Genomic DNA, 12,663 nt, shown 5'->3' on the forward strand with positions numbered 1-12,663 from the left:
GGTGTCCCTGCCGATGCCTGCCGCCGGTCGCGGAGCAGTCGCCCGCCTCCGGCGCGGCTGACCCCACCAGCCGTGTCCTCGCGCCGGGAAGCACAGCGGAAAATCGCGCGGAAAGCGCGGGGCCGGCGTCGGAGTCCGGGCCGGATTCAGGCAGCCGAATAGACGCCCTTGTGAGGAGCGGCGGGGGCCCTTAAGTGTACCACACTAAAGATGGCGGCTCGACCGGAAGTGGCTTCTGCCAGCACCCAAGATGGCGGCGAAGGGCGGAAGTTTCGTCACAGCCACACTAAAGATGGCGGTGGTGTACACTGTTTTCTGACCTTCTCAATATGGCGGTAGGGAAGGGGCCGGGCTGCCTCTATTCGGCTGCCTGAACGCAACGCCGACGCCGACGCCAGCCCAGCGCTTGCACGCAATTTTCTGAGGCGTTTCCCGCTATGCGGACACCGACTGTGGGGTCAGCGGCGCCTGGGGCAGGCGGGAGCATTCAGGCAGCCAAATAGACGGAGCGGGGTCCTTCCGGCCGCCATTGTGAGAAGGTCGAATAGCCACTGACGCAATCGCCACATTGGTGCGGTCCCGGTGACTTCCGCCCTTCTTCGCCAGGAGCGGCAATGGCGGAGAGCCCGGGGAGCAGCGCGGCCGGGCCGGGGGCACCGGGGCGGGTGCTCCGGGCTCGGAGGTGAGCGGGGAACGGGGACAGCCCCGAGCGGACGGTGGGGGCCGCGGGGGATCGGTATTCCGGCCCAGGGATGGGTGTCCAGGCCCAGGGATGGGTGTCCCGGCACAGGGATGGGTTCCTGGACTATCTAATAATATTATGTAACGATCGTACAAGGAGATCTATATAAAGAATCCTCCATGGTCATCCTTCTCCCAGCCCCGCTGTGTTTTCAGGGTCTTGGGGGAAGAGTTTGGGTCTGGACAAGGCTCTCGGGCACAGGGTGGGATTCTTGGGGTGCAGGGCCAGGATTTGGACTCGATGCTCCCTGCGGGTCCCTTCCAGCCCAGGAAATGCTGCGATCCTGTGCCTCTGAGGGTGAAATAAAGGGCACCGGTGGGGTTTGTGCCCGCTGTGTTCACGGCCCCGCCGGCTCAGGGCGGGTTCAAGGCGCAGCTGCCCCGAGCCAGCGGGACCGGCCGGGGCTGCTCGCTCCCGGTGCTGCCGCCTTGTGGGGAGAGCCCGGCACTGCAGCCCGCACAGGCGCTGGACCACGGGATCGGCGTGGAACAGCAGCGCAGGGAGTGCTGAGGCAGCGCAGGGAATGCTGCGGTCCCAGGGAATGCTGCGGTCCCAGGGAAGGCTGAGGCGTCCCCTGCCCGGGGCACTCGGCAGCAAATCCCTGATGTTGAGCAGCAAAAGGAAAGTTCTGGGTTAGTGGGAGGAGGTTTCTGGAGTGGAGCTGGGACAGGTGCTGATCCACGCATGGAATCACGGGGTGGTTTGGCTTGGAAGGGACCACCAAGATCATTTACACTCTGTTTGTTGTCTGGTTCCACAGCAAAGACCATCCAGAACTGCCACCTCACCCTCACGGACAGCAGGAATGTCTTCCATAGCTCTTGTTTTGGAATGGGAATGGCTGTTGGGAGCTCTGGCAGGACCAGGTAAGAAGAGAAATGGGATCATTCCGGCTGCTGCTGGAGGTGGTTTTCTGCTTTCAGGCTGTTCTTCTCATTGATCCTTTCACAGCAGTGTTCTAGGGCAAATTTGAGGGTAATTCCAGGAATTTCAAACCAGATAAAAACTGGTGGGGAAAAAATGTGAACCTGATCCATTTCTGGTAATTCCAAGCTTCTCCCACAACACCGTTCCAGGGGAAAGCTGATGAAAGGGTAAAGATGCAGAGGAACAAGTGCTGTAAACCCCCCATGCGCTCTTGACAGAGCAAACCTTCCAGTACTCCCAGCAGATCTCTTGGAGAAAGCATGGGATCGCAAGGTTTTCCGGGAAAGCAAAACAGGGGCGGAGATGAGGGAATAGGCTTCCAGTTCTTCCTTTAGCTGAAAGCCTGGGGGAATTGAGAGGGGCCACAAGAACTGTTTGTGTAGGAAAATGGGAGTTTGGGGGCCGAATCTGAGTTTCTCTCTGGGGCGTTTTTGAGGGAAAAGCTGAGGTGCTGTTTAAGGGAGAGAGTGCACATTTTTGGGATGGAAAAGGTTTGATCAATATTGTAGAGGAAGTAAAATGTTGGGGGTAAAAGTGGATGCAATCTGGAGGGGACAGAAGGAATATTTTGGAGGCAAAATGGGGAACTGAGTAGTGGACAGATGGGGAACATTTTGGGGGCAACACTTGACAAACTCTCTGGGGTGGAGAACGAAGACATTGAGGGAAAAATGAGGTGATGAGCAGTGGGCACGTAGGGAAGGTCGTGGGGGTAAATGTTGAGAAAAGCCCCGTGGTATTCAAGAAATCCTTGGAAGCAGGACTGAGGAATTCAGTGGTGGAAAGATAGAGGAATTTTGCGGGGGTAAAACTTCCAAAGATCTAAGAGTTGAGAGTGAGTGTTTTTAGGTAAAAAGGATGTCTTGTTGAAGTTGGGCGTCTGGATTGTGGCATTTGTGGATCACAGGGTGTTTTTGCAGAAAGTAGGAGAAAAAGAAGACTCCCAAAGCCTCGGTAGCTGTGTTAAGAAATCCCTCCCAGGGAAGAAAGGTGCCTAAACCTCCTAGAAGTAGGGACTAATTAGCACGGGAAGGGGAAAACCCACCCCCAGTGGGAGAGAGCCCGCAGGGTAAGGGAAGAGAAGGATGCCCTTAAGAAGGAGCAGGGAAGGTGAATTCCTCGGTTTTCTAAAATGTATCAAAAAGTTTGGAATCTGGGTCTGTGTGGAGGCCGGGATTTTCTCGGCCATATGCAGAGCCCAGCATTAGGAATAAAGTTTTGATATCCTTCCAGCACCCAAACGCAACAGAGGGAATCCTGGAAGAGGTGGAAAACGCTGTCGCTCCATCGGTGGAATTCCTGGGAAATGGAAAGCAGCAGAAGCAGCAAGAACAGAGTTGGAAGCAGGCTCCAGCCGGGTAAGGCAGACACCAAATCCTTTGGAATTAGAAGTGGGCAGGGGTGGGAAGAATTAATTCTTACATTCGTAGCCCATGGATTCCTGAGCAGGATCCTGGCAGGGAAGAGTGCAGGGATCAGACTGGGGACTGATCCCAGCTGGGGGCATGAGCCTTGGAATTGGCTGGAGGGAAGAAAGAGGGATCCTTTGAGCACAAGGATCAGCTGTCAAATGCGGAGATGGCATCAGACAATTCCTCGGGAGGGTTTAGTTCCTGGGCCAAATCGATCTCCTGCCTTGTGAAGGAGCTCAGAGACCTGGGAAGAGCCCAAGCAACGCAGGGAATGCAGTGGCAGATAAAACTGCCGGGGAACGGTGGGGAAAAGCATCGAACAGGGGCCCTCGTTTTGTACAGGAACGGTACAAAAAAATGTCCAAAAGAGCAGGAATCCAATGGGATTTTACGTATTCCTCGGAGACCACAATCCAGTGGGAAGGCTGAGAGAAGGAAGCAAAGCCTAAAAAGGCAAATGAGCCAAATCCTGCCCAAAGCCTCCAATGGCCACATTCCCTGGCATTGCTGAGGACTTCAGCCGAGCTCCAGGCAAAAGGTGAGCCCCTATGGAATCCTTTCTGGGAGACCATATCCAGCTGGGACCCTTCCTGGAGAAGGCCATGGGATATGGGTTATCCCAGATCCAGAGAATATGTCATTTCCTCAGGAAAAACACTTGGATCACTGCATCACTTTCTTGTTTCAGGCTCACCAGTCAGCCGGGCTATCCAAGTCCATCCTCCCCAGCGGGGAGAGCGGGAGCACGTCCGGCCATGGAGAATTTCTGGGAGAGCCCGGGAGAAGAAAGAAGGCTCCAGCTTCACAGATCTGTGTCATAACCCATCCTGTCGGCCGCTCCTGTTTGATCCCGGTGCATTTGTCCTCTTGGATTCAACCTGAGCAGCGCTAATTAATTGCTGGCAATGAAGCAGCCTTTGGTACTTCTTTTCCACAAAACCTCTCCATCCTGCCCTTCAATCCTGTTGCAAACATGGGGAAACCCAAAACTCCGTTTTTTCCCCTCTCCCCTTCACTTTGCCTCCTCTTTTCTTGCAGGCTTTGGGCTTGCATGTGGATTAGGCAGAGCACCCTGTAGGCTCAGCTCCAGGTGGGATTGCAGCGGTGTTGGAAGCACCAGGGATTCTCCCAAGGTTTGGTGTGAGGAGCTGCATCTTGGGAGGGGCTGGGATTTTGTGCACTTCTGGGGGTTTTTTTTCCTGTTTGCCTTTTGGGCCGCCTCAGAGAAAAGGCTGAAAACCGAAGAAGCTGAGGGGGGGTTCCCAAATTCCTTTCCAGCCCTTCAGAGGAGGCACAAAGCCACGTGCAGCTGAGGAGAGGGATGTGAGGAGAACGGCAATAATGGAGCCTTGGGACTCGGCACTTCATTCTTTTCACGTGTTTGGAGGTGCAGGAAATGCCAAACCCCACAGGAATTCTGTGTCTGTAACATCGGGTGCAACCTCTTGAAACCCAAGTGCTCAGAGTGGGGTTTTCCCAAGGGTAAATCCCAATGTGACATGGCAAGGCTTCAGTGAGGATTTCCAGGCTTGACTGCACAGCTTTTGGGAAAGCTCAGTAGCCAAACAAGATCAGATTTCTGTCGGATTTGGATCAAACGTGGCGTTTAAATCTGGGACAGCTCAGCTCCCCGGGTGGGAAAGTGCTTGGAGTAGCCGAGAGCTGAGCCGTTTTTGAGAATTCCAAGCGTTGTGTCCTTACGCTCCTTAATACAACGTTTAAATAATTGATCCTGAATGGAGCCAGTATCAGAGGGATTTGTTAGAGGGGCAGGGATGTTTTTTCACCTGGCAGTGTGTTGGGATAGTCAAGACTCCTTATGTCAGAATTAATTGGTCTTCCTTCTTTTCCCTTTTGTTCTTTCTAGATTGTGGCTGAGTGGGGAGAATATTTGGGATAAAGAAACGAAATGCCCGAGGGAAGCTTCGTGTTCCCGTGGGGATGCTTTAGGCGCGTGCAGCTTCTGAGCTGCACCGAAACTTGAGGCTCCCCCAGAAGCCTTCCGAAGCTGGAAGGGCCGGGGAAGAGAATTCCAGGAGAGGTGTGGGAAGCGCTTTCTGCCAGGTCTGGACAGCACCGAGGTGGGAATGACTTCAAAGTGTTCCTTGTCCCTGTCCTGTTCCCAGCCCAGGACAAAGTTGGTGTTCCCTGAGCGGCTGCGGTTCCCTGGATGTGGCAGGAGGAGGTCTCTGCCGGGGAGTGGGAGAAATGTCCCTGCCCGGTGCCGTGTCCTTGGCGGGCAGAGAGCGCCGATCGTGGCAAGGGGGGTTTGTGAGTGTGGAATCAATCCTGGCTCCTTTTTAAGGGGGTGTTTTAATGAGTCATCAGCAGGGACCACTTTTAGCCAGCTTTAGTTAAGTTCCTTTTGCACAGGTTTCATGTGGCTTTGATGGTGAAATCACCAAACCCTGAAGTTTGCCAAATTACCCCTGAAAAGCTTTAATGAACCAATCCTGAGGGAACTGGGGATTGCATATCTGGGATCTTATGGCCCTTTGAGGCCATGTTGGGTTTACCCCCTGATTTTGGTGCCGAGGGAAACTCCAAGTTAAGAATAATCCAAATATGAAGCACTTCTCACAAAAGTCAGCTTTGCAAACCTTTATTTGGGCTAAAAAAGAAAAGATGGGAATGCTCTTGGCAGAAAAGCAGCTGTGAGGCACAGCAGGCTTCAAATGCCTGTCAGCAGGAGCTCCAGGAGAAACGGCTGCTGGCTGCGGGCATCCTGGGCTTTCCAGGCAGGTTTTGTACTGGATTGCAAGGCAGTTTTCCTGCCTCTGGGGGGTGGCACCTGCATCCCACTGGAAAGGGAAAATGTGGAGAGAGCGGCAAGCGGGAAGACGGTTGCTGATGTGTGTCCTTGGATTGCAGTTCCTCCCGGTGGGTCTGTGCTGCTGGAAGTTTGAAGGAGATCAGTCCTGGAGTACGTGTGGGTTCACCGGTGGGGCTTGGGAGCGACGCTGGACATGAAATTCCAGGGATGTTCCCCTTGCTGGAGTGAGAAGCAGTGGAAGCACTTTGCTGTCTGCTTCTTCATCGCCTTCCCCTCAGTCCCCTGGGGCTCCAGGTAATCCCCTCTCACCTTTGCTTTTCCAGGGGTCTCTAAATGAGGGCTTGAGCTTTGGTGCAGCTCCCTTTACAGGGAAGATGTGTTCCAGGAAAGGTCTCCTGGTCCGGACCGATGGCGTTGCAGGAAGAGCAGGAAACCCCAGAGCTCCTGTGGCTCCCTCATCTGATTTGCCTGCAGGCAGCAAGGATCATTCCCAAGTGAACTGAGGTATGAAAAACAAAGGTCCTTTATTTATGTAAGAGCAGCAACAAAAACGAGCTACAGAACTTATTTACATTGTAAGAACCTTTGTAACAACAACGATCTGTAGAACGTATTTACAAGAACATATCTATCAATACTATTTACAGAAGACAAAAAGAAACACTAAAACGTATATACAGAAGGGTGCCATCTCTGCCCTGGATCTCCGTCAGTCCTGGAAGAAAAGCAAGTGACACAGTCATTGCAGTCAGGCACAGAGGGCTGTTCCATGTGCCCCAGGCTGGGACACACTGGCAGAGCGGGACTCTGCTGCCAGCGCTGAGCCTGGCTGGGGCTGGGGGTCAGGCCCCAGGCACTGGCATGGGGCTTGTGTGAGCCAAAGCAAGTGCAGGACAGGCTGGGGATGGTGCTTGTGCTGCCAGAATCCAGCCCACGGGGCACCGTGTCCCTCAGCGGGGCACCCAGCCCAGCCCCAGCCTGGCAGCAGGGCACCCACTCTGCCTGTGGGGAGCACCTACCTGTCCTACTGCTGGAGTCCCTCTTCATCCCAGGACCATGTCCTCCTCCTCCTCGTCTTTTCCATCCACATCCATGTCCTCACTGTACTCTTCCATTTCCACCTCCATCTCTTCCTTCACATCCACCTCCATCTCTTCCTCCATCTCATCCTTCACGTCCACCTCCATCTCTTCCTCTCCAGTCTCTCCTCCATCCACTTCCATCTCCTCCTCTGTATCAGTCTTTATATCCACCTCCATCTCTTTCTCTTCGTCTCTGGAAACCTGCAGATGTAGCAAAACCTCGGAGTGGGATCCCTGTCCCACAGCATCCCCACAGAGGCACTTAGGTGGTGTCCATTTCCATGGAATGGCACCTTACCTTCCTCAGGACAAATGTGAGCATCTGGCAGGGATGAACGGCAAAATCCAGGCACAAGAGACCTTTGGGAACTCTTGGGAGTAGCGGAGCAGGGGCCAAGCAGGGTGACGGGTGTGTAGGCACAAGGGCGAATGGTTGTGTTGTCCTCTTTGCTGGATGCTGGGAGCTCCGGTGTGAATGCAGACCGTGACATCACAATTGACAGGAGTCCAGGGTCACCGTGGAGTGGACAACGGGGATCATAGAATGATGGACTCCCTGAGTGGTCTGGCTTGGAAGGGACGCTAAAGATCATCTTGTTCCAACTTGAGCAATCTTCTACCAGAGCACGTTGCTCAGAGTCCTGTTCCCACGTGGCCTTGGATGTTCGCAGGGATGGGGCATCCACATCCTCTGTGCACAGCCTGGGCCAGTGCCTCAGCACTCTCAGTGTGAAAAAGCAGCTTCCTTAGAGCCAACCTAAATCAACCTCCTGCAGTTAAAAGCCATCCCCCTTCTCCTCTTGCCACTGGCCCTATTGAACACTGTCCCCATCTTTCCTATGGGACCCTTCAAGTCCTGCATGGCCACAGCAAAGCCTCTCCAGGGCCTTCTGTTCTCCAGGCTGAACATTCTCAACCCCACATGGACAGCAGTGACTTAGATCAGCAGAAATCAAAGCTGCAAGGTAGCAACTAGCACCAGGAACTGAGAGAGGGAAGCTTTAGACCCAGGCTTGTCTCGAAATAGACAAAATCAGTAAGAGTGCAGGGGCAGATGGTGGGGCACTGGCTCTGTTCTAACTGATGAATATTTTCTTTTTTTCTTCTTCTTCTTTTCTGTCATGCTGACCCAGGTTTGGCTGTTTGAAAGGAAGCTTGGCACAGCATCCATTGTCTTCTCCATTTGTGAAACACCGAGCAGAATCTGAGCAGGCTGATGGCGCAGAGCAAAACCTGCAAATATCTTGATAATCCTGAGCCTGGGGGATGCAGCTAAACCCAGTCCAAAGGAATTTCTGGAAAGTCGAACCTGGTTTACATTTTCTTGAGTTTGGCTGTGCCAGCTTCACCAGACATTTATAAAAAAGCAAACAAAAAACTCCAACCAAAAAAGACAAAAACCCAAACAAACAAACCCACACAAACCAATCAAACAAACAGATAAAAAACCCCAAATCAAACCAAAAGGAATGAGGAGTTCATAGTAGTTGTGAGGATATCACAGCAGGCGAACGGCTGCTTCCCACAGGATCACCATACAAAGCCACATGGAACAGCTGCTCCAAAAGATCCACACCAGGGGAAATAGAAAAAGGGATACATGGCGGCTTTGGGGGTAGCTCCACATTGAGGTGAAGGATGAGCACTCCGTGGTACAGATCCAGCATTCCCCACACTCCAGGCCGCTCTTTGCTGCTGATGAAAGACCCTTGCAGGACTGTGGCCCTTCTCAATGCAATGTAAATCATCGCCACAGCTCTCAGCTGAGCCACTGGCATTTCCAGAGCGAGATTCAGGCACAATCCTACTGCCTCGGAGCATCTGTGGAAGATCCTGAACTTCTTCACCCCCAGAAACACAAAGCAGCTCAGGCTTTCCCTGAATTGGGTCTTCAGAGGAGGTTTCCAGTATCTCTGAGATTTGTTCACCCCTCAACAAGTGTGACTTTATGTACAGTGATGCATTTGGGTTCCTTTCTCACCCCTGTGTGCCAGAGAGAAACCACCCACGTGGATGAAGGATAATGTGTACAGGAAAATTTATTCCTGGATTGTCATTTTGCTTCACTGTCACTTAGTTAAACATGGTCCTTATCTAAGAAGGACTTAGAAGAAATGTGTAGGAATTTTGGCTCTGAGAGGAGCAGAAAGCACATTTTCTAAAGCAAATTCCCAGCTGATGCAGCTTCCCTGGCAAAAGAGTGATTCCCATTCATCTTCCTGGGAAGAATGTGAAGACCCATTCAGAGATCACAGGTTCAGCTGGCCTTTGGCTTTGTGTACCTCATTTCACAGGTCCAGTTTCATTAAAGGAGGCTCAAGTTTGCCTTGCAACACAGAAGTGCTGTAGCTATTCCCAGGAGAAAACCAAGAAATGACTGTCCCACGGTGTGGTCACTAGGTTGGTACCCGGGGTAGAAATCCCACCACAGTTGTGGCTCTGTGAGCAAAGAGAGCCAGTGCTTTTTGGGGCTGTAACAGCTGAGAGTGTGGCAGAGCAGTTTTTATATTATTTTTAGAGTCCTGAAAACATTGTTCCCAAAACAATCTTTCTCTCCCATCTTGTGTCATAAATTGTGGAACAGAGAAAATGGAAAGGAGCAGAGGTTTGTTTAAATTGGCTTTTTTGTTGTTGTTTTTTAGTCTTAAAATAGCATCAGCGTGATGCATGATACTTTAGAAATTGGATTAGTGACACCTATTTTGTCCCACCAGAGAGGTGGGATTTAAGACTTCCAACAATAGAAACACCAGATGTGCAAGAGCTCAGTTTTCCACCCCTCACAGGCCGGTATCTTGCTGTGCTATTTTAAGCAGCCTCAGCCAGGTATATTAAAATACTGCTCCAAACAACAACAGAATGAAAATGTTCCACCAAATGGGGAAAAATAAGAAAAGTGGGCGGCAGCTGATGTTCATTTTGCAAAGTCAGATGCAAACAATGTTTGCTGGATTCCTTTCCTAGAAAAATGTAGACATTTAATAGAAATCTACCTCTGAGGCTGGTAAGTTTGGTATGATTTTAGATCTGGGAGGAGCAAAACAGGTTCTAGAGAAGCTGTGATTGTCGCAGCCTTGGCAGTGTTCAAGGCCAGGTTGGATGGGGCTTGGAGCAAAGTGGTCTAGTGGAATATGTCCTGAGTGTGGTGAGAGTTGGAACAAGATGAGCTTTAAGGTCCCTTCCAACCCAACACATCCTGTGAGTCCATGAAAAGAAACTTTTGGTTTTCCTGAGGTGTTGCCTTGGCAAGGGGAGGTCACAAATACCTCAGGTAGTTTGAAATGCCCTGAGCAGAACCCAGCTGTGCTTTATCACAGGTGCTGAGGGCTTTTCACTTGTATTTTATGGGGGATTTTCACAGGGCAGTGCAAGAGCAGCTGAATGTGTTTGACAGGCAAAGAGGGCCAGTGTGGCAGCAGCTTCATTCAACAGAGCTTTTCCTTCTGTGATCCTGTATAACCTGAGGCACTCTGGGGCTCTTGAACCCGGCAGCTGGGCAAGTTAATCATGATAATAAGTGATAAATTAACCTGCTCCACTCTCCTTAGCATGGGGGGTGATGAGCATTAGGTACTTTGGGGAGCATTGCCAAGATGGGAGCTTGTTTTTTGCCAAGGAGAAGGGAGAAAATATTGCTTAGAGTAAATAAAGCAGCTCTGCTTCCCCAGCAGGAGGAAAAGAAGCAATTAAAGATGTGAGTGCTGCATGGAATCATTTGCATGAGGATACATCTTGTCTGCTATGCAGGATAGTTCCCAATAAACCATGCTTCGCCTGACCTATATTTTTGGATTTCTACCACATAGTACAAGAGACAAGATTAAAAATCCCAAAGTGCTTTGTGGGCAGGGAATGAAAAGTGGGGAGGCACTTTTTTGTTTTCTTCAGCCTGCCTCTTTCTTTTGTTCCCTTCAGGGATCTCACTTCATTTCTGCTGGTTTTTGGAGCACATGTGCTTAGCTCTTTCCAGATCCCCTGGGCTTGTTTTAGCTCTGGGTGTCATGGACACTCTAAATTGTGAGGTTTTTTCCCTCCATCTACCTCTGCTTCTTCAAGTGGTTTACCTTCCTTTACCTGTTGGAGTGATGGATTTTTCTCACCTTTTATTACTTAGTGCTTTTTCTGTATTTCCTTCATTCTCTAAAACCAACTTTTCACTTGCCCTGTGGCTGTTAGATGCCAGTTATGGGAGCATTAATTCTTTCTCTACTGCTTGTCTGAGCTTTCACAAGGAGCTGAGAGCTCTCTCGGGTTAAACTTGACTCGCTTCATCACCTTCCTTGCTGCTGCCTATGTCCTTGGACACTTAAGGGAATAAAGTCTCAGTGTGGAGGTGTGGAGATTGTAGTTGTGAAACTGTGGGTCTTTTTGAGAGACAAGAATGCTGTTCTCAATCTTTTCAAGGATAAACTGACCACCTTGTTTTGGGGCCAAGCGGGCTCAGATCAGCACAGAGGTGCCTGTTGCAGGTACTGAGGTTTGGAGGGCTGGCAGCAGCTTCTTGGGCTGTGTTTGTGTGGTGCTGTAAGGTTTGTGTTGGGTCCCTGGAGCAGTGGGAACAGAGCCCCTGTGAGATGCACATCAGGAAATGTGGGTACAAAGGGCCTGAAATGTGACCAGCTCTGGCATAGTTTCCATAGGACAAAATATTTTTACTGGGATTTTGGACAATTTGAGGCTCTTCCTCTTACCCTTTGCCTGGTGAACATTCCCCCTTTGCAAGAGTGGGGAATCCTGAGCTCACACCATGGAAGTGCCTGATAAATATTTTTTTCTCTTTTTCAATGTTTTCATCCCAGCAGGAGTCAGAGAATATGTGATTTTTCCCTCAATTTAAACCCTCAGAAAGGAGGGCCAATAGGGCTTTACCCTTCCTTTAAACCTTAGGATGATGAAAATGGGGGAGTTCTGCTCAATTCAAACCCATAACATAGCATTGTCAAAGTTATCTGCTTCCATTTAAACTAGAAAATAATGGAAACTAGGGATTCCCTGTCAAGCAATACCCCTAAGAGCATGGAAAAGGCAGGGTTTTCTTCAATTAGTACCCTTAAAATTGCAGAGGAAGGGGATTCCCCCTCAATTTAAACACAGTAATGAAGAAGGAAGATTGTCCTTTTGTTTAAAGCCCTTTTCTCCTGGTAAACCTCCTTTTTTCTGGGGGCACTGGGTTAGGACTGACGAGGTGAAAGGGGAAAGTTGAACGTTTCCCCCCGAGAGCCCATGTGCTGCCCTGCCTCCTTAGGTGCTGCCCCTAAGGAGAAAATACCCATTTTGGTAGCACAGATCCCATGTTGACAGTATTGCATCTCTGCCCACATAAGACGTCTGAAAACTGGGATTTTGCAATTTGGTATTCTGAAACGGGGCTGTTTTGATTTTTTTGCAACTTGATTTTCTAGTATTTTGAAACTGAATTTCTTTGGTATTTTGGAACTTGGTCCTCTGGTACTTTGAAACTAGATACTCTGGTATTGTAAAACTGGATTGCTGTTGTATTTTGTAACTTGGTATTCCAGTATTAGATGTAATTTCCTCAGGAAAAACACTTGGATCACTGCATCACTTTCTTGTTTTAGGCTCACCAGTCAGCCGGGCTATCCAAGTCCATCCTCCCCAGCGGGGAGAGCGGGAGCACGTCCGGCCATGGAGAATTTCTGGGAGAGCCCGGGAGAAGAAAGAAGGCTCCAGCTTCACAGATCTGTGTCATAACCCATCCTGTCGGCC

The 12,663-nt window shown here is 50.5% G+C and overlaps 2 long non-coding RNA genes across 12 annotated transcripts; one reads left to right on the forward strand and one right to left on the reverse strand.

Moving 5' to 3' along the window:
* The first annotated feature begins 71 nt into the window (after positions 1-71).
* LOC121660363 lies at positions 72-12,632 on the forward strand. Of its 11 annotated transcripts, none has more exons than XR_006014637.1 (11): positions 72-682; positions 1,503-1,608; positions 2,903-3,027; positions 3,424-3,619; positions 3,770-4,001; positions 4,120-4,221; positions 4,360-5,352; positions 5,953-6,148; positions 6,224-6,358; positions 8,070-9,336; positions 12,516-12,632. It is a non-coding gene; the product is annotated as an uncharacterized LOC121660363 (long non-coding RNA). The 11 variants fall into 11 exon arrangements; XR_006014635.1 differs by having other exon boundaries at positions 4,120-4,214; XR_006014639.1 differs by having other exon boundaries at positions 73-682; positions 4,120-4,468; positions 4,949-5,352.
* Positions 6,360-8,072, reverse strand: LOC121660364. The gene is made up of 2 exons (XR_006014640.1): positions 7,036-8,072; positions 6,360-6,987 (listed from the first exon to the last, which is right to left on the reverse strand). It is a non-coding gene; the product is annotated as an uncharacterized LOC121660364 (long non-coding RNA).
* Positions 12,633-12,663: the final 31 nt, after the last annotated feature.

This window comes from Corvus kubaryi, unplaced genomic scaffold (genome assembly GCF_017639235.1).
Source record: "Corvus kubaryi isolate FWS band 111438036 unplaced genomic scaffold, C.kubaryi_AGA036_p1.0 32205, whole genome shotgun sequence".
Taxonomy (NCBI): domain Eukaryota; kingdom Metazoa; phylum Chordata; class Aves; order Passeriformes; family Corvidae; genus Corvus; species Corvus kubaryi.